The sequence below is a fragment of the Puntigrus tetrazona genome, unplaced genomic scaffold (genome assembly GCF_018831695.1).
Source record: "Puntigrus tetrazona isolate hp1 unplaced genomic scaffold, ASM1883169v1 S000000003, whole genome shotgun sequence".
In the NCBI taxonomy this organism is placed as follows: domain Eukaryota; kingdom Metazoa; phylum Chordata; class Actinopteri; order Cypriniformes; family Cyprinidae; genus Puntigrus; species Puntigrus tetrazona.
In genome coordinates this window covers 4,143,927-4,155,411 of record NW_025047683.1, presented here as the reverse complement: position 1 = coordinate 4,155,411, position 11,485 = coordinate 4,143,927, and the positions used below count along the sequence as shown (strand labels likewise).

General features: G+C 53.1%; 1 pseudogene; it reads right to left on the bottom strand.

Moving 5' to 3' along the window:
- Positions 1-173: 173 nt before the first annotated feature.
- Positions 174-323, bottom strand: LOC122331959 (annotated as a pseudogene).
- Between the last annotated feature and the right edge of the window lie 11,162 nt (positions 324-11,485).

Sequence of the window (11,485 nt, the reverse complement as noted above, 5' to 3'; positions counted from 1 at the left end):
GCTCGGTCCCAGACGCCTGGGGGGACGCCGACCTCCCCCCCTCGTGGGAGGAAGCCGGGAAGCGCTCGACTCCGCCCGAGGCGTGCCCGTGGCGGTCTGCACCAGGAGGGCGGAGGGGCGGGGAAGCCCCCTGCGGCGCTCAGCCGCGGGACCGGAGGTCGATCGATGGGAAGCGACCCTCAGACAGGCGTGGCGGGGCGGACCGGGGCGCAAAGTGCGTTCGAAGTGTCGATGATCGATGTGTCCTGCAATTCACATTAGTTCTCGCGGCTGGCTGCGTTCTTCATCGGCGCTTACGAGCGAGTGATCCACCGCTAAGAGTCGTACTGCGTTTGAGTTTAGCGCCGGGGCGAGGCGAACTGCACAGGCTTGTGTGGGTTCAAAAATACAAAGTCGTTCCCGGACGGGCGCCCCGCGAGAGGGACTTGAACCCACGGTCGAAGGCCTGCTGGGTACCCGCCGGGGTTGGCAAAGCAAAGTCTTTCAGAGGCTCGCGGCCTCGGCCCCCACCCGTGCCAAGGGTGGGGCGCTGTGATAGGTTGCTCAAGCCTCCGCGGGAGGTGCGTCAAGCCTCCCCAGAGCAGCGTTCCCTTCTCGCGGATCCCTCTCTCGCGCCGTCTTAGGTTTTTGTGCGGTTCTTTTGCCGTCTTGGATGTTTTGGCGGCAGACCTCTCGGGCCACGGCCGCTGGAACATAGAGTAAAATAGGATAGAGGTTTTTACCCCGGACAGGCGCCCCTCCGCCGCGGGAGAGACTTTGAACCACGGTCCCGGAGGCCGTGCGGGTACCCGCCAGGGCCCGGCTCGGCCCCCCCGCCGCTGGAAAGCAGGGGGCCCGCCCGAGTGCAGCGACAGTCAAGTTCTCTCGGATCTCTCTCTCTCTCTCTCTCCGCCTTAGGTTTTGTGCGGTTCTTTTGCCGTTTTGGGTTTTTGCGGCAGACCTCTCGGGCCACGGCCGCTGGATCATAGAGTAAAATAGGATAGAGGTTTTTTTACCCGGACAGGCGCTCCTCCTTCGCGGGAGAGACTTTGAACCACGGTCCCGGAGGCCGTGCGGGTACCCGCCAGGGCCCGGCTCGGCCCCCGCGCCGCTGGAAAGCAGGGGCCCGCCCGCGAAGTCAGCGACAGTCAAGTTCTCTCAGATCTCTCTCTCTCTCTCTCTCTCTCTCCGCCTTAGGTTTTTGTGCGGTTCTTTTTGCCGTTTTGGGTTTTGGCGGCAGACCTCTCGAACCCACGGCCGCTGGATCATAAGTAAAATAGGATAGAGGTTTTTTTACCCGGACAGGCGCCCCTCCTTCGCGGGAGAGACTTTGAACCACGGTCCCGGAGGCCGTGCGGGTACCCGCCAGGGCCCGGCTCGGCCCCCGCCGCTGGAAAGCAGGGGCCCGCCGAGTCAGCGACAGTCATGGCGCTCGCGGTAGGTTGCTCAAGCCTCCGCGGGAGGTGCGTCAAGCCTCCCAGAACGGCGTTCCCTTCTCGCGGATCTCTCTCTCTCCGCCGTCTTAGGTTTTTTGTGCGGTTCTTTTTGCCGTCTTGGGTTTTTGGCGGCAGACCTCTCGGGACCCACGGCCGCTGGATCATAGAGTAAAATAGGATAGAGGGTTTTTACCCGGACAGGCGCCCCTCCTTGCGCGGGAGAGACTTTGAACCACGGTCCCGGAGGCCGTGCGGGTACCCGCCAGGGCCCCGGCTCAGCCCCCCGCCGCTGGAAGCGGGGGGGCGCCAGTCTGGCGACAGTCAAGTTCCCTTTTTTTTTTTTTCTTATCGCGCTCTGCGCACCCGCTTCGGTGCTCGGAGGAGGCGCGCCCGGGCCGCCGGCCTCTGCCGCGCACCGGGCTTGAGGAGGCGGGGAGGTGGGCTAGGCCTCCCCGCCGGAAGCGGTTCGCTTTGGATCGGGCGGGCGATAATGATCCTTCCGCGGGTTCACCTCACGGAAACCTTATTACGACTTTTACTTCCTCTAGATAGTCAAGTTTGATCGTCTTCCGGCGCTCCGCCAGAGCCCATGAGGGCCCGGCGGGGCGGTCGAGACCTCACTAAACCATCCAATCGGTAGTAGCGCCGGGCGGTGTGTACAAAGGGCAGGGACTTAATCAGCGCGAGCTTATGACCCGCGCTTACTGGGAATTCCTCGTTGATGGGAAATAGTTTCAATCCCCAGTCCCGATCACGGCGGGGTTCAGCGGGTTACCGCGCCTCTCGGCGCAGGGTAGACCTGCGCTGATCCGCCCATTAATGGCGCGCGTGCAGCCCGGACATCTAAGGGCATCACAGACCTGTTATTGCTCCATCTCGCGTGGCTGAGCGCCACTTGTCCCTCTAAGAAGTTTTTGGCGCCGACCCAAGTGGCGCGCCACTATTTATAAGCAAGGAGTCGTTCGTTATCGGAATGAACCAGACAAATCGCTCCACCAACTAAAACGGCCATGCACCACCACCCACAGAATCGAGAAAGAGCTATCAATCTGTCAATCCTTTCCGTGTCCGGGCGGGTGAGGTTTCCGTGTTGAGTCAAATTAAGCGCGCAGGCTCCACTCCTGGTGGTGCCCTTCCGTCAATTCCTTTAAGTTTCAGCTTTGCAACCATACTCCCCGGAACCCAAAGACTCGTGGTTTCCCTTGCGCTGCTGCCGGGTCATGGGAATAACGCCGCCCGGATCGCGGGTCGGCATCGTTCTGGTCGGAACTACGACGGTATCTGATCGTCTTGAACCTCCGACTTTCGTTCTTGATTAATGAAAACATTCTTGGCAAATGCTTTCGCTTTCGTCCGTCTTGCGCCGGTCAAAATTTCACCTCTAGCGGCGGCGCCATCTGAATGCCCCGGCCGTCCCTCTTAATCATGGCTCCGGGTTCCAGAAACCCACAAAATAGAACCGAGTCCTATTCCATTATTCCTAGCTGCGGTATTCAGCGGCGGCGCTCGACCTGCTTTGAACACTCTAATTTTTCAAAGTAAGCGCTTTGGGCCTCGGACCGGACACCCAGCCAAGGGCATCGGGCGCCTCGAGGCGAGGGACCTGGGGCAGGCGGTGGCTCGCCTCTCGGCGGACCGCCAGCCAGATCCGAGATCAACTCGAGCTTTTTAACTGCAGCAACTTTAATATCGCTATTGGAGCTGGAATTACGCGGCTGCTGGCACCAGACTTGCCCTCCAATGGGTCCTCGCCCATGTGTTTAAGATACGCTCATTCCAATTACAGGGCCTCGAAAGAGACCTGTATTGTTGACCACCGTCACTACCTCTCCGAGTCGGAAATGGGTAATTTGCGCGCCTGCTGCCTTCCTTGGATGTGGTAGCCGTTTCTCAGGCTCCCTCTCCGGAATCGAACCCTGATTCCCGTCACCCGTGGTCACCATGGTAGGCGCCTGATGTACCATCGAAAGTTGATAGGGCAGACACTCCGATATGATATCGTCGCGCCGCGGAGAGGCGGCGATCGGCCGAGGTTATCTAGAGTCACCAAAGGTACCGGGTCGGGAGGGCGGATCCCCGGGGGCCGGATGGGTTTTGGATCTGATAAATGCGCGCGTCCCTAGCCTCCCCCCCGCGAGGCGGTCGGCCGGTCGGCGCTTCGTTTGCATGTATTAGCTCTGGAATTGCCACAGTTATCCAAGTACCGGGTGGAAGCGATCAAGGGACCATAACTGATTTAATGAGCCATTCGCAGTTTCACTGTACCGGCCGTGTGCGCCAGACCTGCATGGCTTAATCTTTGAGACAAGCATATGTTACTGGCAGGATCAACCAGGTAACCCCTGTGGGTCGTAGGGACCAACCGGCCGCGAAGCGCGTTTTTGCCTACCACACGGGTCTCAGTCCGCCTGAGGAGGGCCTGGGCAGACCCGCTTGGACCCTCGGCTAAGACCGGCGCTCATAGGAGGCGGCGCGGCTCGAACCTTCCCCGGCGAAGTCGCCGTTTTCGGGGTGGGTGGCGCTGGGATCGCGGCGGCGCTCGGAAAAGTGTGTTTCACGGGGGCGGGGTACCGCGCGGCGTCGCCGGGGCGCGTCGCGTTCTGCCCCTCCCGCCCGCCGGTGGCGGACCTCTGCGCTCTGACCGGCCGTCTGAGGCCTCCTCCGAAGGGTTGGCGCCTTCCCTCGGGCTGAGGGCCTGCTCGTAACGAGCGTCCAAATTGCCGGGCGCGGCGTGCTGTCAAAGCCCAAGCGTAAACCCATTGCGCGCCGTGCCCCTGCCAGGCACTCCCGACCCATAGCGGCCAGCGGGGCTGGCGGGTGGGTCTAGTCCTAGGCTAGCGGCGCTTTCGCGCTCAATCGATCACGTTTCGGGCGAGGGCGCTCGCCGTCGAACGTCCTCTCTCTCGGCGTCTGTGTCCGTGTTTCAGGTGAAGCGTTCGATAGCTCCCTCGCCCCGGAGCTTCAGAAAGATTGCGTTCAAAACCTAAGTCGATATGGACTTAGTCGTTTTCGACTTTTTTCGCTCAGAGACTAAGTCCACAAAAACACGCGTTCACGAAATCGTGTACCCATGTAAAAGTTGCTCCTGTGTAGCGGCCACCTCCAGGGTCGCGGGAAAATTTGAATCATGCCCGGGAGGAGGCCTCTCGGTCGGCCTGACTCGGAGCCTCGGAGGGTATGGAAGTCGGACCTTTCCCCGAAGTTGGACTTAGTGCAATTTTGAAAGCGAAAATCATCCAGGCGCTTCATCCGACCGATCGAGTCGGGTTAAGTCGCCTTCGGACGCTTTCCCAATCGACCCCGCCGTCCTGGAGAAATTTTTTCGTTCAAAACCTAAGTCCAAACATCCAGGCGCTTCATCCGACCGATCGAGTCCGGGTTAAGTCGCCTTCGGACGCTTTCCCACTCGACCCCCGCCGTCCTGGAGGAAATTTTTTTGCGTTCAAAACCTAAGTCCAAACATCCAGGCGCTTCATCCGACCGATCGAGTCCGGGTTAAGTCGCCTTCGGACGCTTTCCCACTCGACCCCGCCGTCCTGGAGAAATTTTTTGCGTTCAAAACCTAAGTCCAAACATCCAGGCGCTTCATCCGACCCGATCGAGTCCGGGTTAAGTCGCCCCTTCGGACGCTTTCCCCTCGACCCCCGCCGTCCTGGAGAATTTTTTCGTTCAAAACCTAAGTCCAAACATCCAGGCGCTTCATCCGACCGATCGAGTCCGGGTTAAGTCGCCTTCGGGCGCTTTCCCTCGACCCCGCCGTCCTGGAGAAATTTTTTTGCGTTCAAAACCTAAGTCCAAACATCCAGGCGCTTCATCCGACCCGATCGAGTCCGGGTTAAGTCGCCTTCGGGCGCTTTCCCACTCGACCCCGCCGTCCTGGAGAAATTTTTTCGTTCAAAACCTAAGTCCAAACATCCAGGCGCTTCATCCGACCGATCGAGTCCGGGTTAAGTCGCCTTCGGGACGCTTTCCCCTCGACCCCCGCCGTCCTGGAGAAATTTTTTTGCTTTCAAAACCTAAGTCCAGACATCCAGGCGCTTCATCCAGCCGATCTCGGCGGGTTAAGTCGCGACTTCTCGGGCGCTTTCCCACTCGACCCCGCCACCCTGGAGGATTTTTTTGCTTTCAAAACCTAAGTCCAAACATCCAGGCGCATATTTCAGGCGATCTCGGCGGGTTAAGTCGACTTCCCGGGCGCTTTCCCACTCGACCCCGCCACCCTGGAGGATTTTTTTGCTTTCAAAACCTAAGTCCAAACATCCAGGCGCATATTTCAGGCGATCTCGGCGGGTTAAGTGCGACTTCTCGGGCGCTTTCCCACTCGACCCCGCCGTCCTGGAGAAATTTTTTGCTTTCAAAACCTAAGTCCAAACATCCAGGCGCATATTTCAGGCGATCTCGGCGGGTTAAGTCGACTTCCGGGCGCTTTCCCACTCGACCCCGCCACCCTGGAGATTTTTTTGCTTTCAAAACCTAAGTCCAAACATCCAGGCGCATATTTCAGGCGATCTCGGCGGGTTAAGTCGACTTCTCGGGCGCTTTCCCACTCGACCCCGCCGTCCTGGAGAAATTTTTGCTTTCAAAACCTAAGTCCAAACATCCAGGCGCATATTTCAGGCGATCTCGGCGGGTTAAGTCGACTTCCCGGGCGCTTTCCCACTCGACCCCGCCACCCTGGAGGATTTTTTTGCTTTCAAAACCTAAGTCCAAACATCCAGGCGCATATTTCAGGCGATCTCGGCGGGTTAAGTGCGACTTCTCGGGGCGCTTTCCCACTCGACCCCGCCGTCCTGGAGAAATTTTTGCTTTCAAAACCTAAGTCCAAACATCCAGGCGCATATTTCAGGCGATCTCGGCGGGTTAAGTCGACTTCGGGCGCTTTCCCACTCGACCCCGCCACCCTGGAGGATTTTTTTGCTTTCAAAACCTAAGTCCAAACATCCAGGCGCATATTTCAGGCGATCTCGGCGGGTTAAGTGCGACTTCCGGACGCTTTCCCACTCGACCCCGCCACCCTGGAGGATTTTTTTGCTTTCAAAACCTAAGTCCAAACATCCAGGCGCATATTTCAGGCGATCTCGGCGGGTTAAGTGCGACTTCTCGGGCGCTTTCCCACTTTCGACCCCGCCGTCCTGGAGAAATTTTTTTGCTTTCAAAACCTAAGTCCAAACATCCAGGCGCATATTTCAGGCGATCTCGGCGGGTTAAGTGCGACTTCCGGACGCTTTCCCACTCGACCCCGCCACCCTGGAGGATTTTTTTGCTTTCAAAACCTAAGTCCAAACATCCAGGCGCATATTTCAGGCGATCTCGGCGGGTTAAGTCGACTTCGGGCGCTTTCCCACTCGACCCCGCCACCCTGGAGGATTTTTTTGCTTTCAAAACCTAAGTCCAAACATCCAGGCGCATATTTTCAGGCGATCTCGGCGGGTTAAGTGCGACTTCTCGGGCGCTTTCCCACTCGACCCCTCCACCCTGGAGGTATTTTTAAGCGTTCAAAACCTAAGTCCAGACATCCAGGCGCATAATTCAGCCGATCTCGGCGGGTTAAGTGCGACTTCTCGGGCGCTTTCCACTCGACCCCCTCCACCCTGGAGGATTTTTTTAAGCGTTCAAAACCTCGTCCAGACATCCAGGCGCTCGTTACAGCCGATCAAGGCGGGTTAAGGCGACTTCTCGGACACACACATTTCTGAACCCCGTGTCTGGATTTCAATTTTCCAAAGGGCCTGGGCTCACACATTAACTAACGCAGTAACACTTTAATGGGCATCGTTTTATTTCATTCTCGCCCTGGATGAATGTTTTCTATAAGGCCTGCGCTCACAGACTAACCCCATCACAATAACACTTATTTGGGCATGATTTTATTTAATAAAGGCCCTGGATGAATGTTTTCTATATAAGCCCTGTGCTCACAGATTAACCCCATCACATAAACACTTTTTTGGGCATGATTTTATTTAAAAAGGCCCTGGATGAATGTTTTCTATAAGGCCTGCGCTCACAGACTAACCCCATCACAATAACACTTATGTGGGCATGATTTTATTTAATAAAGGCCCTGGATGAATGATTTCTATAAGGCCTGTGCTCACAGATTAACCCCATCACATAAACACTTATTTGGGCATGATTTTATTTAATAAAGGCCCTGGATGAATGATTTCTATAAGGCCTGTGCTCACAGATTAACCCCATCACATAAACACTTATTTGGGCATGATTTTATTTAAAAAAGGCCCTGGATGAATGTTTTCTATAAGGCCTGCGCTCACAGACTAACCCCATCACAATAACACTTATTTGGGCATGATTTTATTTAATAAAGGCCCTGGATGAATATTTTCTATATAAGCCCTGTGCTCACAGATTAACCCCATCACATAAACACTTTTTGGGCATGATTTTATTTAAAAAGGCCCTGGATGAATGTTTTCTATAAGGCCTGCGCTCACAGACTAACCCCATCACAATAACACTTATTTGGGCATGATTTTATTTAATAAAGGCCCTGGATGAATGATTTCTATAAGGCCTGAGCTCACAGATTAACCCCATCACATAAACACTTATTTGGGCATGATTTTATTTAATAAAGGCCCTGGATGAATGTTTTCTATAAGGCCTGCGCTCACAGACTAACCCCATCACAATAACACTTATGTAGGCATGATTTTATTTAATAAAGGCCCTGGAGGAATGTTTTCTATAAGGCCTGCGCTCACAGACTAACCCCATCACAATAACACTTATTTGGGCATGATTTTATTCTATAAAGGCCCTGGATGAATGTTTTCTATAAGGCCTGCGCTCACAGACTAACCCCATCACAATAACACTTATTTGGGCATGATTTTATTTAATAAAGGCCCTGGATGAATGTTTTCTATAAGGCCTGCGCTCACAGACTAACCCCATCACAATAACACTTATTTGGGCATGATATTATTTAATAAAGGCCCTGGATGAATGTTTTACAAAGGGCCTGCGCTCACAGACTAACCCTACACAGTAACACCTTATTGGGCATGATTTTATTTAATAGAGGCCCTGGATGAATGTTTTCTATAAGGCCTGCGCTCACAGACTAACCCCATCACAATAACACTTATTTGGGCATGATTTTATTTAATAAAGGCCCTGGATGAATGTTTTCTATAAGGCCTGCGCTCAAAGACTAACCCCATCACAATAACATTTATTTGGGCATGATTTTATTCTATAAAGGCCCTGGATGAATGTTTTCTATAAGGCCTGCGCTCACAGACTAACCCCATCACAATAACACTTGGTGGGCATGATTTTATTTAATAAAGGCCCTGGATGAATGTTTTCTATAAGGCCCGCGCTCACAGACTAACCTAACCTAACCTAACCTAACCTAGCCTAACCTAATCCTAACCTAACCTAACCTAACCTAACCTAGCCTAACCTAACCTAACCTAACCTAACCTAACCTAGCCTAGCCTAGCCTAGCCTAACCTAACCTAACCTAACCTAACCTAACCTAACCTAACCTAGCCTAGCCTGGCCTAACCCTAACCTAACCTAACCTAACCTAACCTAACCTAACCTAACCTAACCTAACCTAACCTAACCTAACCTAACCTAACTTGCTAACCTAACCTTGTTGGGCATGATTTTTACTCTATAAAGGCCCTGGGTGACAGTTTTACACAGGGCCTGGGGTCACAGACTAACCCCATCACAATAGCACTTATTTGGGCATGATTTTATTTAATAAGGCCCTGGATAAATGTTTTCTTTAAGGCCTGCGCTCACAGACTAACCCCGTTACAATAACACTCTTATGGGCATGATTGTATTTAATAAAGGCCCTGGATGACAGTTTTCTTTAAGGCCTGCGCTCACAGACTAACCCCATCACAATAACACATATTTGGGCATGATTTTATTTAATAAAGGCCCTGGAAAAATGTTTTCTATAAGGCCTGCGCTCACAGACTAACCCGACACAGTAGCGCTTTGTGGGCATGATTTTATTTAATAAAGGCCCTGGATAAATGTTTTCTTTAAGGCCTGCGCTCACAGACTAACCCCGTTACAATAACACTCTTATGGGCATGATTGTATTTAATAAAGGCCCTGGATGACAGTTTTCTTTAAGGCCTGCGCTCACAGACTAACCCCATCACAATAACACATATTTGGGCATGATTTTATTTAATAAAGGCCCTGGAAAAAATGTTTTCTATAAGGCCTGCGCTCACAGACTAACCCGACACAGTAACTCTTTGTTGGGCATGATTTTACTTAATAAAGGCCCTGGAAAAATGTTTTCTATAAGGCCTGCGCTCACAGACTAACCCGACACAGTGCGCTTTATTGGGCATGATTGTATTTAAAAAAGGCCCTGGAAAAAATGGTTTCTATAAGCCCTGCGCTCACTGACTAACCCCCGTTACAATAACGCTCTTATGGGCATGATTTTATTTAATAAAGGCCCTGGATGACAGTTTTCTTTAAGGCCTGCCCTCACAGACTAACCCGACACAGTAACTCTTTATTGGGCGTGATTTTATTTAATAAAGGCCCTGGAAAAATGTTTTTCTATAAGGCCTGCGCTCACAGACTAACCCGACCCATTAACTCTTTATTGGGCATGATTTTATTTAATAAAGGCCCTCGATGAATGTTTTCCATAAGGCCTGCGCTCACAGACTAACCCCGTCACAATAACACAGATTTGGGTATGATTTTATTTATTAAAGGCCCTGGATGAATGTTTTCTACAAAGGCCTGCGCTCACAGACTCGCCCCGTTAAAGCAGCGACGCGCAGGGCACGAATTTCAGAGTTTTAGAAAAAAAAAAAAAAAAAAAAAAAAAAAAAAATTAAAGTTGATGTAAAAGTTGCTCCTGGGTAAACGGCCACCTCCGGGGTCGCGGTGAAATTTGAATCGTGCCCGGGAAGAGGCCTCTCGGTCGGCCTGACTCGGAGCCTCGGAGGGTATGGAAGTCGGACCTTTCCCCGGAGTTGGACTTAGTGCAATTTTCGAAGCGAAAATCATCCAGCGCATATTTCAGCCGATCTCGTCCGGGTTAAGTGCGACTTCTCGGGCCTTTCCACTCGACCCGGCCTCCCTGGAGAAATTTTTTCGTTCAAAACCTAAGTCCAAACATCCAGGCGCATATTTCAGCCGATCTCGGCGGGTTAAGTGCGACTTCTCGGGCCTTTCCCCTCGACCCGGCCTCCCTGGAGGATTTTTTTCGTTCAAAACCTAAGTCAAACATCCAGGCGCATATTTCAGCGATCTCGGCGGAGTTAAGTGCGACTTCTCGGGCCAGCTTCCCACTCGACCCGGCCTCCCTGGAGAAATTTTTCGTTCAAAACCTAAGTCCAAACATCAGGCGCATATTTCCAGCCGATCTCGGCGGGTTAAGTGCGACTTCTCGGGCGCTTTCCCCTCGACCCGGCCTCCCTGGAGAAATTTTTTCGTTCAAAACCTAAGTCCAAACATCCAGGCGCATATTTCAGCGATCTCGGCGGCGGAGTTAAGTCGACTTCTCGGGCGCTTTCCCACTCGACCCGGCCTCCCTGGAGAAATTTTTCGTTCAAAACCTAAGTCCAAACATCCAGGCGCATATGACTATGAGGCCTTTCAGCGATCTCAGCCGAGTTAAGTCTGCGACTTCTCGGGCGGCTTTCCACTCGACCCGGCCTCCCTGGAGGAAATTTTTGCTTTCAAAACCTAAGTCCAGACATCCAGGCGCTTCATCCAGCCCGATCTCGGCGGGTTAAGTCACGACTTCTCGGGCGCTTTCCCCTCGACCCCTCCACCCTGGAGAGATTTTTGCTTTCAAAACCTAAGTCCAAACATCCAGGCGCATATTTCAGCGATCTCAGCCGGGGTTAAGTCGACTTCTCGGACGCTTTCCCCTCGACCCGCCCTCCCTGGAGAAATTTTTTTCGTTCAAAACCTAAGTCCAAACATCAGGCGCATATTTCCAGCCGATCTCGGCGGGTTAAGTGCGACTTCCCGGGCCCTTTCCCACTCGACCCCGCCACCCTGGAGGATTTTTTGCTTTCAAAACCTAAGTCCAAACA